Source organism: Panthera uncia (assembly GCF_023721935.1).
Source record: "Panthera uncia isolate 11264 chromosome B3 unlocalized genomic scaffold, Puncia_PCG_1.0 HiC_scaffold_1, whole genome shotgun sequence".
Taxonomy (NCBI): domain Eukaryota; kingdom Metazoa; phylum Chordata; class Mammalia; order Carnivora; family Felidae; genus Panthera; species Panthera uncia.
In genome coordinates this window covers 19665449-19679847 of record NW_026057582.1, presented here as the reverse complement: position 1 = coordinate 19679847, position 14399 = coordinate 19665449, and the positions used below count along the sequence as shown (strand labels likewise).

General features: G+C 41.0%; 1 long non-coding RNA gene across 1 annotated transcript; it reads left to right on the top strand.

Moving 5' to 3' along the window:
• Nucleotides 1–1189: 1189 nt before the first annotated feature.
• LOC125908980 (uncharacterized) lies at nt 1190–2939 on the top strand. The gene is made up of 2 exons (XR_007453515.1): nt 1190–1260; nt 2631–2939. It is a non-coding gene; the product is annotated as an uncharacterized LOC125908980 (long non-coding RNA).
• The last annotated feature ends 11460 nt before the right edge of the window (nt 2940–14399 follow it).

Below are 14399 nucleotides of genomic sequence, written 5' to 3'. Positions count from 1 at the left end.
ACATCATTTCACTGGGAGACCGACCAAAAGAGAACGGAGGGATGTTAACTCTGTAGATTCTTAGGCTAAAGTCACGTCTTCCCCGTTCCCTAACCAAGGTTATAATTCCATAATGTTTCTTCCATCAACTCCTGGAAGATAGAGGAGATATTTCATTCTGAATTACCATGGAAACTTCCAAAAGTGTTCAGGCACATTGTCCCAGCTCAGAGACAGTGGCAGCCTGCATGTTTAGGAACAGGTGTAAATAGTTTCCAATTCTTCTACAGAGACTAAGACTCTAAAAAAAACTCCAGGCTGTCTTTCACATCTTTAATCCTTTTCCCAACTCAGTGGGAGCAAAGTTGACTCATGGCTCCAGAGCTGCAAGCTCTCAGTTTCTGGAAAACTTGTGGATTTGAGCTTAAGGAAAACAAATGTCAAGATGCTGTAGCCACAATGATTTATATCTCTATTCATTACCGTTAATATTTTTCTTCCCTATCATAAATGCCTAGAAACTGCCACATGAAATCTAAGGAATGTTATTGCTCAGACAACAAAGGGAATAGAGCGACTTAATGCATTTTACATTTTACAGGAGGCAAACTAAAGTGAATAAGTACCATGCATCATAAAAAGAATCATATTTTTTAAAAGCCAAATAGAGAGCTAGTAATAAAAGTGAAGGCTTTCTTATTTCACTCAGTCCCCTGCAGAGAAAGAAGAAGGAGAGGTGTTGAAGCTGAGGGGCTTGGCACCCCAAGCCAGGGATCACGCACAGATGTCTGAGGACTGCATTTCAGCCTTCCCTCCCAAAGTCAAGAGGGATACATGCTTATATGGGATAGCTGAGATTCCTGAAGGTTTAGATGATTATGTCAGCCCATCAGAGGATAAGGAAAGAGCTTCCTGGGACCAGACATCTTTACCAAAGGTCTGTTGCTCCTGTTGGCAGAGCCTGTACCCAGCCTGGTAATATTGCAGCTCATTTTACCAAAGCAGCCACTGTCTGTGACTGTTGCCATTGGAAACACTTCCACGGTCCAGACTGGGATTTTCTTGCTACTAATCAGTGAGGGAGTAATTAGGCATGCATAGTTAACTGACAGTGGCTGTAGAGAAGGCACTGGCTTCCTTCTAAAGGGAATTTCCAGTTACACTAACATTATGACACACACGAGATGCTCTGTGTTCCATATGGAATGAAGCAAAGACTGTCACACTCATCTGATTTAGGACTGTGAACCTGGATTCCCATGGAGGTTTCAAAAGCACGAGGTCAGGACTCCTAGTTTGAAGTAATTCAGCACTTCTTTTTTTTCAGCTGTAGATTTCCCTAGGAATCCTCTTTAATATTAGGGCATCCATGGGATTGTGCTCCTAAAAGAAAAAGGCATAGATGTTTCTTTCAATGCCCTGAATACAGAGCTTACCAGTCAGCTCATTATATTCTGCATATAACGTGATGGGAATATTTTTTTAGAAAAAAAAATTCCATAGTGGGCCACTGTTTTATATTAATGATTTTCATGGGAAAATTGTCTGCTGATTATATGGTGAAATAAATTAGTGTGTGTTGTTGTGATCTACAACCCGCCGGGACATAAAGGAAAAGTAGACAGTTGAAAAAAGCTAAGCACGGGAAGCGTGCACAAAGTGGCAAGATGTGGAATGCTGTATCTGTAGTGAAGCCAAGGGAGTCCATGTGGGTTTCATACTGACAAGATTTTCTTTTACCTTTTCCTAAAGGAGTACAAAGAATGTATTTTTTACTAAAAATAAAAGATGGGACCAAGTATTGAATGGGGTTATGCATATACTTGTGTGTCAGAGGGTGGTATTGAGAAATAAAGGGATGTGTACGTGAACAAAAATTTTGCTAAGTCTTCTTCATTAGAAAAAAAATGATAAATTTTCGAGGAAGAAAATGGGATATTCTTTGAATAAATGAACTTGATTTCTAGCTTTAAAAATGTAGTTTCAGATTTGGCCAGCAGAAGGTACACTGCACCAAGGGCTGGGTTACAAACTAGCCTGGTACGGTGCGCCCATAAATCAGTTTGCGTAGTATGTTGAATTATGTTCTTAATCATGCAAGGGTGCTTTTGCTTGAAACTATTCTTTCTCATGTTTCTAGTAGTCTTATTTATGGGCATGTTGGAATGTGGCCAAAGCTTTTCCCTTAGGTAAAATGACAACATCTTAATTGGGAATGTTTGGTCTGTGGCATGAGTTGCCAGAGAGCGGTCCCATTGTTCTAATGCACAGACATCCATCATCAGCCTGCTCACAACGCCTGTAGCCTAGTGGTGGAAGCACAGGGCTGAAAGACATCTGAATCATTTTTTGGATTCCAGCACTGTCTAGTGCTATAAAAAAAAAGGCACGTCATACTCTCTTAGAGCTCAGCCATGTCATTGTTCAAGTGACTATCCCAAAGTTTTGTGAAAATTAAATCAATTTAAGTCAAGGGAATCACTTCGCCCTCAAAAAAGTCATGGAATTTTAAAAAAATGTCAGATAATGTTGATACTATTTTTTCTTGGGAACAACATATTGTAATTCTTAGATGAGCAGAACGGATCCTGTATTACGATTGTAGCTATTAGTTTCTTAGCAATATAATAGAAAATCTCATTGTTTTGTAGGATAGGACAGGGCTGCAGTCTACTCATCTCAGAAGCTGCAGAGAATGCATATCATCTGGTCAAGAAGTATTTCTGAATGCAGTGCAAAGGAGAGGATTTCACAGCAAAATAAAAACAAGCCAAAAAGCTGACTAGAAATCTGTATTCTAAGAAAACTACAAAATACTCCTAAGAGGTACATTAGGGAGGAAAACTTTCCCTTTGAGTGTCTGGAGATGACATTGTGGCTTTAAAGAAAATGAACTGGAATCTAGGAAAAATCTCAGTACGTTATGTCACACAACCCAGGTATAAAGAAACTGATAATTATTTCTCATTTGTTACATATCTTCTAATCTAAAAATTTGGACTGTAAAGGAAACACAAAGTGTGTGTGTGTTTCACGTAGGATTGTGTGTTTGTATCGGAGGTGGGAAGAGTTCAGGGCAAATGTGAGAAAGTGCCGATCTGTGTCATATTTTAGTGACTTCAGAAATAAGGAACACTCCACCTTTCTGAAACAAGCTACACATCTTATGACAAAATATTTTGGTATTGTGAAGACTGGCAGTTGTCAAACTTGATTCAGAAGTATCTTAATCTTCAAGCCTGTCGCCTTTGTCAAATCCCTTACAAGTGCAAAGCAAGTGCTTTCAAGAAAGACCTTGGCAAATATGAAGACCTGCTCTGTTGCCACTAGGTAAGAATGTTGAATTCTGAAGGAGCTGCCAAATCATGCCCTCAATCACAATAAAAACTGATGCAAAGATCAAAAACATTAAGATGTGTTTTAGATTAAGAAGACCCAACTCCTTATTAGTAGTGTTGTCAAATATGGTTCTACTTACTGGGATGGCAATAGCTAATGAAATGCAAGTGTTCTTTTGAACTGAAAACATTTGGAAGATTAAAAAAAAGGTAAAAAGAAGGCTGCCACTTATATTCTTCTCCAGTTTCTGTTGCTCATTGTTTTCAAAAGTTAAATGACTGGTCACCCTTACCTTGCTCTGAGAATCTGTTTTTTTTTCCTTTGATAATGTGTGTTCTTTCTGTTTTAAAATATTTGTTATTTTGAAAGAGGTTAAGACTTAAAAAAGTTGCACAGACAATACAGAGAGTTTCTGTGTATGGTTCACCCAGTTTTCCCTTATGATAACATCTTACATGAGTACAATACATTGTCAAAGCCAGGAAATTGACATTGGTACAATTATATTAACACAAATACAGACCTTGTTCAGATTTCACGAGTTTTTACATGCACTCTTTTTTCTCTCCCTCCTGGGATTTGAGTTACCTAAATCCCTAACTGGTTATCAATAATAAATACTATGTGATACAGAAACAAATCTTGACCAGCAGTGACATTTAAAATGAGCAATGCTAAACCATAAGTCCCATCTGTTTTCACTTACTTCACACAGTCCCTGTCTTTAGCCTACTTAATCATTCCAACAACCTTCCCTTTACCAGACCTCCCTCCCAACACCAGTATCCAGATAGCAACTGCCTAAAACAAGAGTTGACATTTCTGAGTGTTTTATCTTTGATAAACTCATGGGGGTCATTTCTATAAATTCAACAGATGCTTTCTGACATTAATACTGACAAATTAAAGAAATGAACACAATTTATAAATCAAAGGGCTTGCCAAGGATACTAGACATTTGTTTATTTCTACCTGGTGAACACCTGGGCTCAACTTGGTAAGGAACAATGAGCACATTGTTTGGAATAGAAAAACCAGTCTGAAGGAGACTTATTGCTGAATAGATACCAATGTAGTGCTTTGGCACACTTGAAGATGACATACTGTAAGTGTGTCATATTTAAAAATTAGAGAGATCATGGCCATTTGTGACCATTAAATGCATCATATGTGTTATTGTGGTTGAATTCAGTACCATTGCAATTCAATACCATTGCAATTCAATATTAATCAACTGAAGGATTAAAAAAGTATATGTAAAGGAAAAACAGGCAGCAGCCTGTAGAGAGATGAGAAAATCATTATTATTATGCACAAATGTAGCACAAGTAGACTTAGTCAACTGAAATTATGTGAGCTAGACTAACAGTTTATTAAATGAGAGATGGCCATCTCATGGCCATTTCTCTAATTCTTCAGTGGGAAGGCATGAGACCAGGGCCATTTTTTATAAGCTATGAGCTGGGCAAATTAAAAGAGAAAAAGTGGGATGTCCATAAGACAAATACCTCAATGTGTTTTCAAACATCTGGAACCCTAAAGTACCTTTTTGGGAGACATAAAATCTTCTTTAACTACTGCCTATGTATCCAACTAATAGAGGAAAATTAAAAGATTGTAATAAATCTCTCTACTTTTGCAACCCTGTCTCTAGATCCTCAAGTTCAGACCAGACCAGTTAATAGCATCTATTTTCACTTCATTCACTTTGCTATAAATGAAGGCAAATGCTGTTGGGCTCTGGTGAGTTTGAGTGGGTAATGACTGCTGGGGAGGGGAATGTGAATTTAGTGGGCCCAAAGGTTAGATTTATGACTCTGGGACACTTAAGTTGTTTTGAAAGCATATACTGGCAGGAGCCTCCAAATAACAAAAGAGAATGAATAGCTTTGTAGAGAGATTTTTGCCTATGTTAAAGATTTATTTATTTATTTATTTATTTTTATTTTGAATATTTTTTTATAAATAGTTATCCTGATGACCTTACATGAAAACATTCATGTCAATTCCAGGCATTAAGGACATTGAAGTAGAAGAATAATTGGGCATTTTAACATTGAAAGGAAATTTACAGAGCACTATTACATACCTGAGCCTCTCTGTCCTTTGTAGAAACTTTGGGGTCTACAAGTATAGATTAGGGCTTCCATTTCCTCGCATTTGCTATCACAGAAATTTATTGAAGTTTTATGGTATATAAGGTAGATCCTTATAGATATAAGGTGGTGAATTATTGGGATCAGGAGGTTGTGCATTTCATGCTATCCAATTCAGTTGTCAAATGGAAGGTTTTGTCAGATATCTGAAATCTGAAGATCAGCTACAGGGCAATCAGTATTTCTGGATAGACTAGTTATGGCTATGATAACCTGTAGATTTGTGCCTGTCAAAATCAGTGAATTTAGGTTCCTTTTATGAGGATTCATTTATTATATTTAATAATGGGTAATTAACATGATAGGTAGTATGTAATACAAAAAAAATTAGATGCCAACAATAAAGACAATCTTTTATATGCCAGAGTTTGCAGTGTGGATTTAGATAGGTAAGGAAACACACAAATACCATTCAGAGTTCAGTACAATAATGATACACAATGCCCTGGGAATATGTGGACAGGTTACAGAACCCCAGAAGGAGAGATCAGGATGCAGGGGCTTCCCAAGTCTCTAATATTTAATATTTATTGCATGCAGCATGTAAAATGAAACCCACCCTTGAAACTTTCCTCATATTTATGTCTCTTCTCTGATCCCAGAGCAATTGCTGTCTGTCTTTCAAGGAGCATTTGCATTCTGTTCTCTTTTCATGTATATTATTCTGTCATCCCCATTACATGGGGAGCCCTTTGAAGGCAGAGGCCTGCTTCCCCAGGCCTCAACAGCTGTGAGCACAAATGCGGTCACACTAGCAACAAATTTCACAGTGGCCCTCCTGTGTAGTAGCCGAGAACTTGGTGTGTAACTCAGATTCTCAAATAGTGATTTCTGAGTGTCCTTGGAGATTTTCTGATAAAAGCTCAACATGCAGTTCTCACATAACTCCCTGCATTCTCACCCTCTGTCATTGGCACTCTACCCCCTGCTGCACCGGCTCCACAGCATTGCTCCACCACTTTTGGTACCTGCTTGACAGTGACACACAGGTGCCAAAGGTGCCGTCTCTTAACATTGCCCGCCCCACAGGGATGGCTCGTCCTATCATGTCTCGCTTTGCTCCTTGAGCACCGAAGCTGCTCGCGTTGTGGTCCTTATGTCTTTGAGTCTCAAGCGAAGCAGCTCCACCTCTTTAACTGCATCTACTGTCTTCATATGGCTGATCGTTGAGGAAAGGCCTGGAGACTTGCACCACGCTTTCTTCTTTGCTCTCTATTTCCCCAAATCATAACCACCGCTGAATCTAGTAGCTTTCCTCCCTCCTGTAAATCAGTTCGTGCAAATTGACACCTGAGGGCCACTAGATGCCCTGCTTTATTAGGTACACTCCTTAACTCAGCCTGCGTGCCTGCTACATTAGCATCAGTGCTCATGATCGTCTGTATATAATCTACACTCAATCAAGAGAAGTGTTTACTAATTGATTCATAACCACATCCGATATGAAATAGCACCACCTAATAACATGCAGTTGGAAAAAAAAAAAAGACTTTTTCTTGTACTTGGAAACCAAAGCAAATATATATGAGTAAATGGCATAAAGCAAAAAATGGAACCCACTGTGCTGCAAGACTAACAATATGGCAGTAATATGTGCCTGCCAAACTGCCATCTCCACAAATTAATCTTTCATTTCATCTCTGGATTTACTGTCACACTTCGGCTGGGAGTACAGTTATGACTGAATTGAGATTCTTTTATGTTCATTCTTCATGCTACAACATAATAAATATTTTTATTGCCAAAGTTTTCTTGATGCATATATTATTAAAAATCATGGAATTTGTCTCATAGTTGGCTATATGGGATCAAAAGAAGTAACATTCTTTAAAGTACAGAGTACCTGAAGGAGGTTCACAGAAAATCCATATGAATATATTAAATGTCATCAAACATGCACACACACGCAAACATACACAGTGGGTCAGTCTCTAGTGCTTTACAAATGACATTGGCTCTATTGCCTGTTTTAGGTTCTTTCTCAAAGTGTCCCTAAAATACTTAATTCTTCTCCATTAAAAAAGTTTTCATTGGTTATTGATACTGATTGAAATGAAAAACAGAGGGGTGCCTGGGTGGTTCAGTCAGGTAAGCGTCCAGCTTCAGCTCAGGTCATGATTTCATGGTTCGTGAGTTCGAGCCCCACATTGGGGTCTGTGCTGACAGTTCGGAGCCTGGAGCCTGCTTTGGATTGTGTCTTCCTCTCTCTCTGCCCCTTCCCCACTCAAGCTCTGTCTCTCTGTCTCTCTGTCTCTCTCTCTCAAAAATAAACATTGGAAAAATTTTTTTGAAAGAAATGAAAAGCAGAATATTGGCCTCCATTTACTGAAGGACTTGGCATTTGTACATGAGCATGTTGCATATATGTCATGGTATAGGGAAAAGGGTAGTGCTTAATGCAAAATAATGTGTGAGAATCCTTGCACAATATCCATGCGAGCAGATTATTATTACTGGAGAGTGTGACAGATTAAATAACTATTTTTTTTTCCTTATGACATTGACAGTTAAAAGGGCACAAGAAACACAAAAGAGTTCTCAAGGCCTAGTCTCAAAATTTAGCATTGATTTTTGCCTCATCCCATGGCCCAACACAAGTTTAAGTAGCCAAGCCCAGAATCAAGTGAAAAGGAAATCTACTCTGCCCATGATGATACCTTGGCAAATGTGAAGAAGGGAAAAATGAAGAATTTAGACCAATATGTCAGATAGTCACGTGATTTCATGTCATGTTTCTATTTCTGATCTGCTTTTCTGTTGAACAAACCTGAGTAGAAAACTCAGTGTTTTATTCAAAGTCATACTTAAAAACTAAGAGAAAAGTACCTACAGTAATGCTTTCCTAGGTATATTATAAGGTCCACTGATGGGCTATATGGAAACTCTTGAAAAACTACAAACACACCCAGTCTCAAGTCCTTAGTTTTTTGTTTTTAAGTTTTTGTATTGAAGTGTGACCATACTCTATATATTTTTAGTTTTAAATAACATTAAGAGAGTATTGGTAAATCATCAAGTGGTTTACTAAAAGCAGGTCTTCCAAAACACTGGGCATGGTTCTGGTTCTGTTTACCTAGGGATTTAAGTTCAACATTATAAAAAGTCTCACTGTCGTACCATATTACCTTTGTGAAGCTCTTAATACATGTTGCAAATGGAAAATTAGAATCCCCACAATTTGGGGCAAGGATGCCTTGGTATCAGAATTGTTTTGAACTGAAAATGGTTTTGAATTGCTGCTTTGCTTGCTTTTCAACCGTAAAAAAAAAAAACTGTTGATTTATCTTAATCATAATTTATTTGCTGTGTGCTTACTGTTGCTAAACTTACTTGGGGCAGTAGTATTTTAGACTTTTAAAAGACTCTATTCTAAGGTTCAGAGATGTTGTGGGTCAAGTAATGATCACTTGTAATTTTGTTTTTATTGTAATTCTACATAGTTCACGTACACGGGCACCAAAAGATAAGTGCAAAATGGCAATTTTCATAATAGTGTAACTTTTCTTTTAGAAGGTGGGAGTTGATTGATTAGAATAGAGTGGTATAGACTTGTCTGTGTAGACTAATGGGGTGTGGTTTGAGAGCTATTCTTCTAGATCAAAGTACATGATGTGATTAGGGTTAAATCAGGGAAAGCTGTACATGAAGCCCAATATCTGAAATCGCCTTCAGTTCTCTTAAAAAAATGGCCCTAATTTGACCTCTCTCATCTCGTGTACAGTAGGCAGCATCCCTGATTATATATTTAATATTCCAGTAACTTGACAATGTGTAACATAGAGGGTGTTATTTATGCAATTCCTAAGTGAAAATTCAATCATTTGGTCAATTGTACAGTTTCTTCTAAACACATGGATGTAGTATAAGCGGTTGAAGTATTCACTTTGAATCCAGATATTTTGGTACTAATTAGTTGTAGTTGTTACTATTCTGATTTTTTTTAAGTGCTAAGGTATGTGTACTAAGGAAATGACTTGTTTTCTTTCTTTTTATTTACCTGAAAGTTAGGAAAGTGGTGACAGGAAACCCACAAGGATTTAAAAGGATAAAGTGAGATTCATAAATTTTCTTGACATAGACCAAGAATAATGCTAACAGTGTATAATAGCTTGGGTATTTATTTACCTTTACATTTTATTACTAGATACTACATAGTATAATTTGAACTGACTTGGTAAAGAATTATTTTAAGTTTTCACCTTTAATTCATCTTTTAAAACTTCTCTGGACTCTTAAAGCTGTATGCATAAGATTTGCTATGTTGAAATCTGAAGGCACTATCATGTAGTAGACTAGGTGAATATTGTAAAAAAGCCCAGATTTTGGAGTCCAGTAGAAAAGTTTAAGAATTAAGTTTAAGAATTGTGTAATGTGGGAAAGTCACTTAGCTTTGGTAAAACTTGTTTTCTTACAAATGACATAAGAAAAAAAGCCTACTTTATAAGAAGGTTGCAAAGATTAATGGTGACATATGAACTATGTTTTTTATTAAATTTGCTTAATAAATAGCTTAGAATTGATTAATATTATTTCCTTAAGTTAGGAAATGACTGGATGTTACATAGGAAGTCACCATTTCAGTTCCATTAAAAGAAGGATGAATGAATTCTTATATTAGAATGGCTATTCCACCATGGCTTTCAGATCTCAATCATATAATAGTCCAGAAAATGTCATGAAAATGATAGCTGGATTATACTAAAGAGAAAGAAAAAGTTGATGGGAGAAGGGAATGAAGTCAGGTGTATAAGCAATTATAGCCATGATTGGAGGGGGAAATTTTGAGGTTATCAATAGTAAAATCAATGGACTATAGTGAATATGCTCCTTTCATTCCCAGAAAAGCATAGACTAATTCTCAGTCCTTTGGGGATGGTGGTTCATCAATACTGAAAATCTTAATTTTTTTCAAAAATGTGTTGAATTACTAGTAATGAGAAGTTTACAACTGGAGGGAGTGTAAGCAAAAAGCTAACATGGGACTCTGTCCTTTTTGTGTGTGTGTATTTATTTTTGAGAGAGAGAAAGAGCATGAGCAGGGGAGGGGCAGAGAGAGAGGGCGAGACACAGAATCCGCAGCAGGCTCCAGGATCTGAGCTGTCAGCACAGAACCTGACTCCGGGCTCCAGCTCACAAACTGTGAGATCATGACCTGAGTCGAAGTTGGACACTTAGCCAACTGAGCTACCCAGGCTCCCCAGGACTCTGTTCTTTTTACAACAGAAGTATCTTAAAAATTCCTTTATGTGAAAAAAAAAATATGAATGGATGTTAGTTTTCAACCTTTTTGTGTGTTCCAGGGTGGGAAAGTGCTATGTAGTGGCCAAGAGGGACAAGTTATGGTGGTTTTGTCAGTGTTTTTGAATTTTGTTTTCTGCAGTTTTACAAATGCTAAAATTAAAAGTCAGTATAATTCCACTGTTATTTTAAAAGGGTGCTGGGATACTGTAGTCATGGATACCAGATCATTGTAATTGATGAAATGGATCTCAGTCAACTGACAGACTTATAATAACTTCAGTGATGAGTTAATGAAGTTAATCAGGTTTGGACACAACCTTTGTATTCTTAATAATATATTTCATTTTTTAAAAAAATTTTAATGTTTTATTTTTGAGAGAGAGAGACAGACAGAGCATGAGTGGGGGAGGAGCAGAGAGAGGGAGACAGAATCTGAGCAGGTTCTGTTATGCCCAGAATTTGTGATCCCCAAAGACCACCAGGGAGCCGAGTCCGATGCAAAAGCAAAAGAGCCTTTATTCGAGCTAGCTCAAGCTCAATCCCCCCTACCTACACTGACGCAGGGGTGAGATACCAGAGAGAGAGAGCGAGTTTCAAAAGGACAAAGGTTTTATTGGGGCCTAGGGGCAGTTGGTGAGGTAATGGCTGTGGCCTCAGCTGATTGGCTGGGGAAGGGTCGTGGCCTCGGCCGATTGGCTGGGGAAGGGTTGGAGTCCTGTTACACAGGTCGCTGGGCGTGTTTTGATCAGGAAGTTTGAACGGGTGAGTGGGAGGTTACTCAAGGGGAGGAGGCGTGGTCTAGATGAAGGACACAGAACAAGATGGAGTCGGCGGCAGAGGCCCGCCCTTTCATTTCCCCCCTTGTCATGTAGCTTACGACCCAATCATGGGACCTGCTGCATTTATGGTGACAAGGGGAACAGAGTTTGGAGGTTTACACAAAGTTCTGGGAGGCAAGTGTCCCTGGGGTGGCTCTGGGAGGTCTGATTAAGTATTGTCCCTGAGCTGGTGTCTGTGATCTGCCAGGTGATGTTTTGGGGGGTGTGGGGACTCCCGGCAGCATGAGCATGACAAGCAGAGTTAACAGAGTTACCAATATTAGATGGGTCAAATGCGCTGTAGCTTGAGCTTGAGCAGGTTGTGTTGGTCCCGACTGATGGCCCATCACGTGACGAAGTCCTTCCAGATCTAGGAGGGGTCTGCTGGCCGAACGTGGGTGTGATGGACCCAGGTCGCGATGCCGTCTACTTTGAGAGCGGTGGGGGTTGTCAACACCACGATGTAGGGTCCCTTCCAGCGTGGCTCGAGGGTCTCTCGGTGGTGCCTCTTGACATAGACCCAGTCTCCCGGCCTGTACTGATGAGGTGTCGGGGTCGGGCCAGCCTGGTAGATGGCACGGAGGCGCAGCCAAATGTCCTCGTGCACCCTCTGGAGCCCTCTCAAGGAAAGAAAAAGTTCTTGATCTTTAAACTCAGCAATAAGTTCAGTTCGAAGGCTGGTAATAACAGGGGGTGGCCTGCCAAACATGATCTCGTAGGGAGTAAAACCCAGAGTGTAAGGAGGGTTTCTAACCCGGTAAAGGGTGTACGGTAGGAGAGTCACCCAGTCCCCGCCAGTCTTGCAGGCAGATACAACTTGCTCTATTTTGGTGTCCTGTTGGTGAATCTTGATTCCGGCATGTTGGATTAAGTCTTTTAATTTTCGGGCCCCCATGTGAGTAGACCAATGCATGTGCTCTAATATTGAGACTCCAAGCCGGTCTGGCAGCACGAGCTCCTTGTTAGGTGTATACCACCATCCCTTTATCTCCTGGGCCATGGGGAGTTTCTTGATCCACTGTAACTCCTCCTGGGAGTATTTGGGCTAGTCTGGTAAAACTGGGTCTCCCGGGTCCAGTAGTTGTATGGTCATGGTGGGGACTGAAGTAAGGACTACTGCCTTCGCTGCCTGGTCAGCCTTTCGATTACCTCTAGCTACTGGGTTATCAGCTTTTTGGTGCCCTTGGCAGTGGATAATGGCTAGCTTGGCAGGAAGCCATAAGGCCGTAAGCAGGTTAAATATCTTCTGCTTATTTTTTATGGTCCGTCCTTCTGCCGTCAGTAACCCCCTCTCCTGATAGATTGCCCCATGAATATGAGCTGTGGCAAATGCATAACGGCTGTCTGTGTAGATGTTAAGCCGTTTTCCAGCTCCCAGCATCAGCGCCTTGGTGAGGGCTCTGAGCTTTGCTCGCTGGGCTGACGTTCCGGAGGGTAGAGCCTCTGCCCATACGGTGTCCGTTTCGGTGACCACCGCTGCACCCGCATACCTGTGTCCATCTCGCACAAAGCTGCTGCCCTCAGTGAACCAAGTAGCCTTGGCATCGGGTAGGGGCCGGTTGGTCAGGTCTGTCCGGAATCCATGTACTTGTTCCAGGATTCCTGCACAGTCATGTAGTGGAGCACCTAGGTCAGGGTTGGGCAGCAGGGTTGCAGGATTGAGGGCTGCACTGGGGTGGAACTGCACTCGTGGAGGGTTGAGTAGGAGGCTCTGGTAATGAGTCATATGTGTATTGCTCATCCATCTATCAGGAGGCTGTTTCAGGACTCCTTCAATGGCGTGTGGGGTCGTGATCCAGATCTCCTGTCCTAGGGTCAGCTTGTCTGCATCCTTGACTAGGAGTGCTGTCGCCGCCATAATTCTTAGGCATGGCGGCCAGCCGCAGCCACTGGGTCTAGTTTCTTAGACAGGTAAGCCACTGGGTGGTTCCAGGGGCCTAAGGCTTGAGTTAGAACCCCTTTTGCTATTCCCTTATGTTTGTCTACAAAGAGGTGGAAGGGCTTCGTAATGTCTGGTAGGCCCAGGGCTGGGGCACTTAGGAGGGCCTTTTTTAACCGATTAAAGGCAGTTTCTTCTTTTTTAGTCCATTTAAATGTTTTCCCCTCTTTGGTAGCTTCATATAGGGGCCTGGCGATCTCAGCAAAACCTGGAACCCAGAGGCGGCAGTAGCCGGTTGATCCTAGGAATTCCCTCACTTCTCTTCTGGAGGTGGGAGTAGGGATCTTTAGGACAGTTTCTTTTCTAGCATCTGATAACCACCGCTATCCGCCCTCCAGGATATATCCCAGGTAACTTACCCTCTCCCTGCATATCTGAGCCTTCTTCATGGATGCCCGGTACCCTAAGGCCCCCAGGGTAGCCAGCAGGTCCTGGGTCCCTCGCTCACAGTCTTTGGCCATGTCGGCAGCAATCAGGATGTCATCTACGTACTGTAGAAGGGTAAGGCCAGGGTGCTCCCTTCTGTACTCACCCAGATCCTCGTGTAGTGCCTCGTCGAAGATGGTGGGCGAATTTTTGAATCCCTGAGGCAGCCATGTCCAGGTGAGTTGCCCACTGTAGCCCTCCTCCGGATCATGCCACTCGAAGGCGAACAGGGGTTGGCTCTGGGGTGCCAGCGGCAGACTGAAGAAGGCATCCTTTAAATCTAGTACAGTATACCAGACCCTGGAGGGCGCCGAGGAGCTCAAGAGAATATATGGGTTGGGAACAGTTGAGTGTATGTCCGCGACCCTCTTATTTACTTCCCAGAGGTCTTGTACCGGTCGGTAGTCATTTGTGTGAGGCTTTTTGACCGGCAGTAGGGGGGTGTTCCAGGCAGACTGGCAAGGAACTAGTACCCCTAGGCTTCGTAGTCTCTGGATGTGT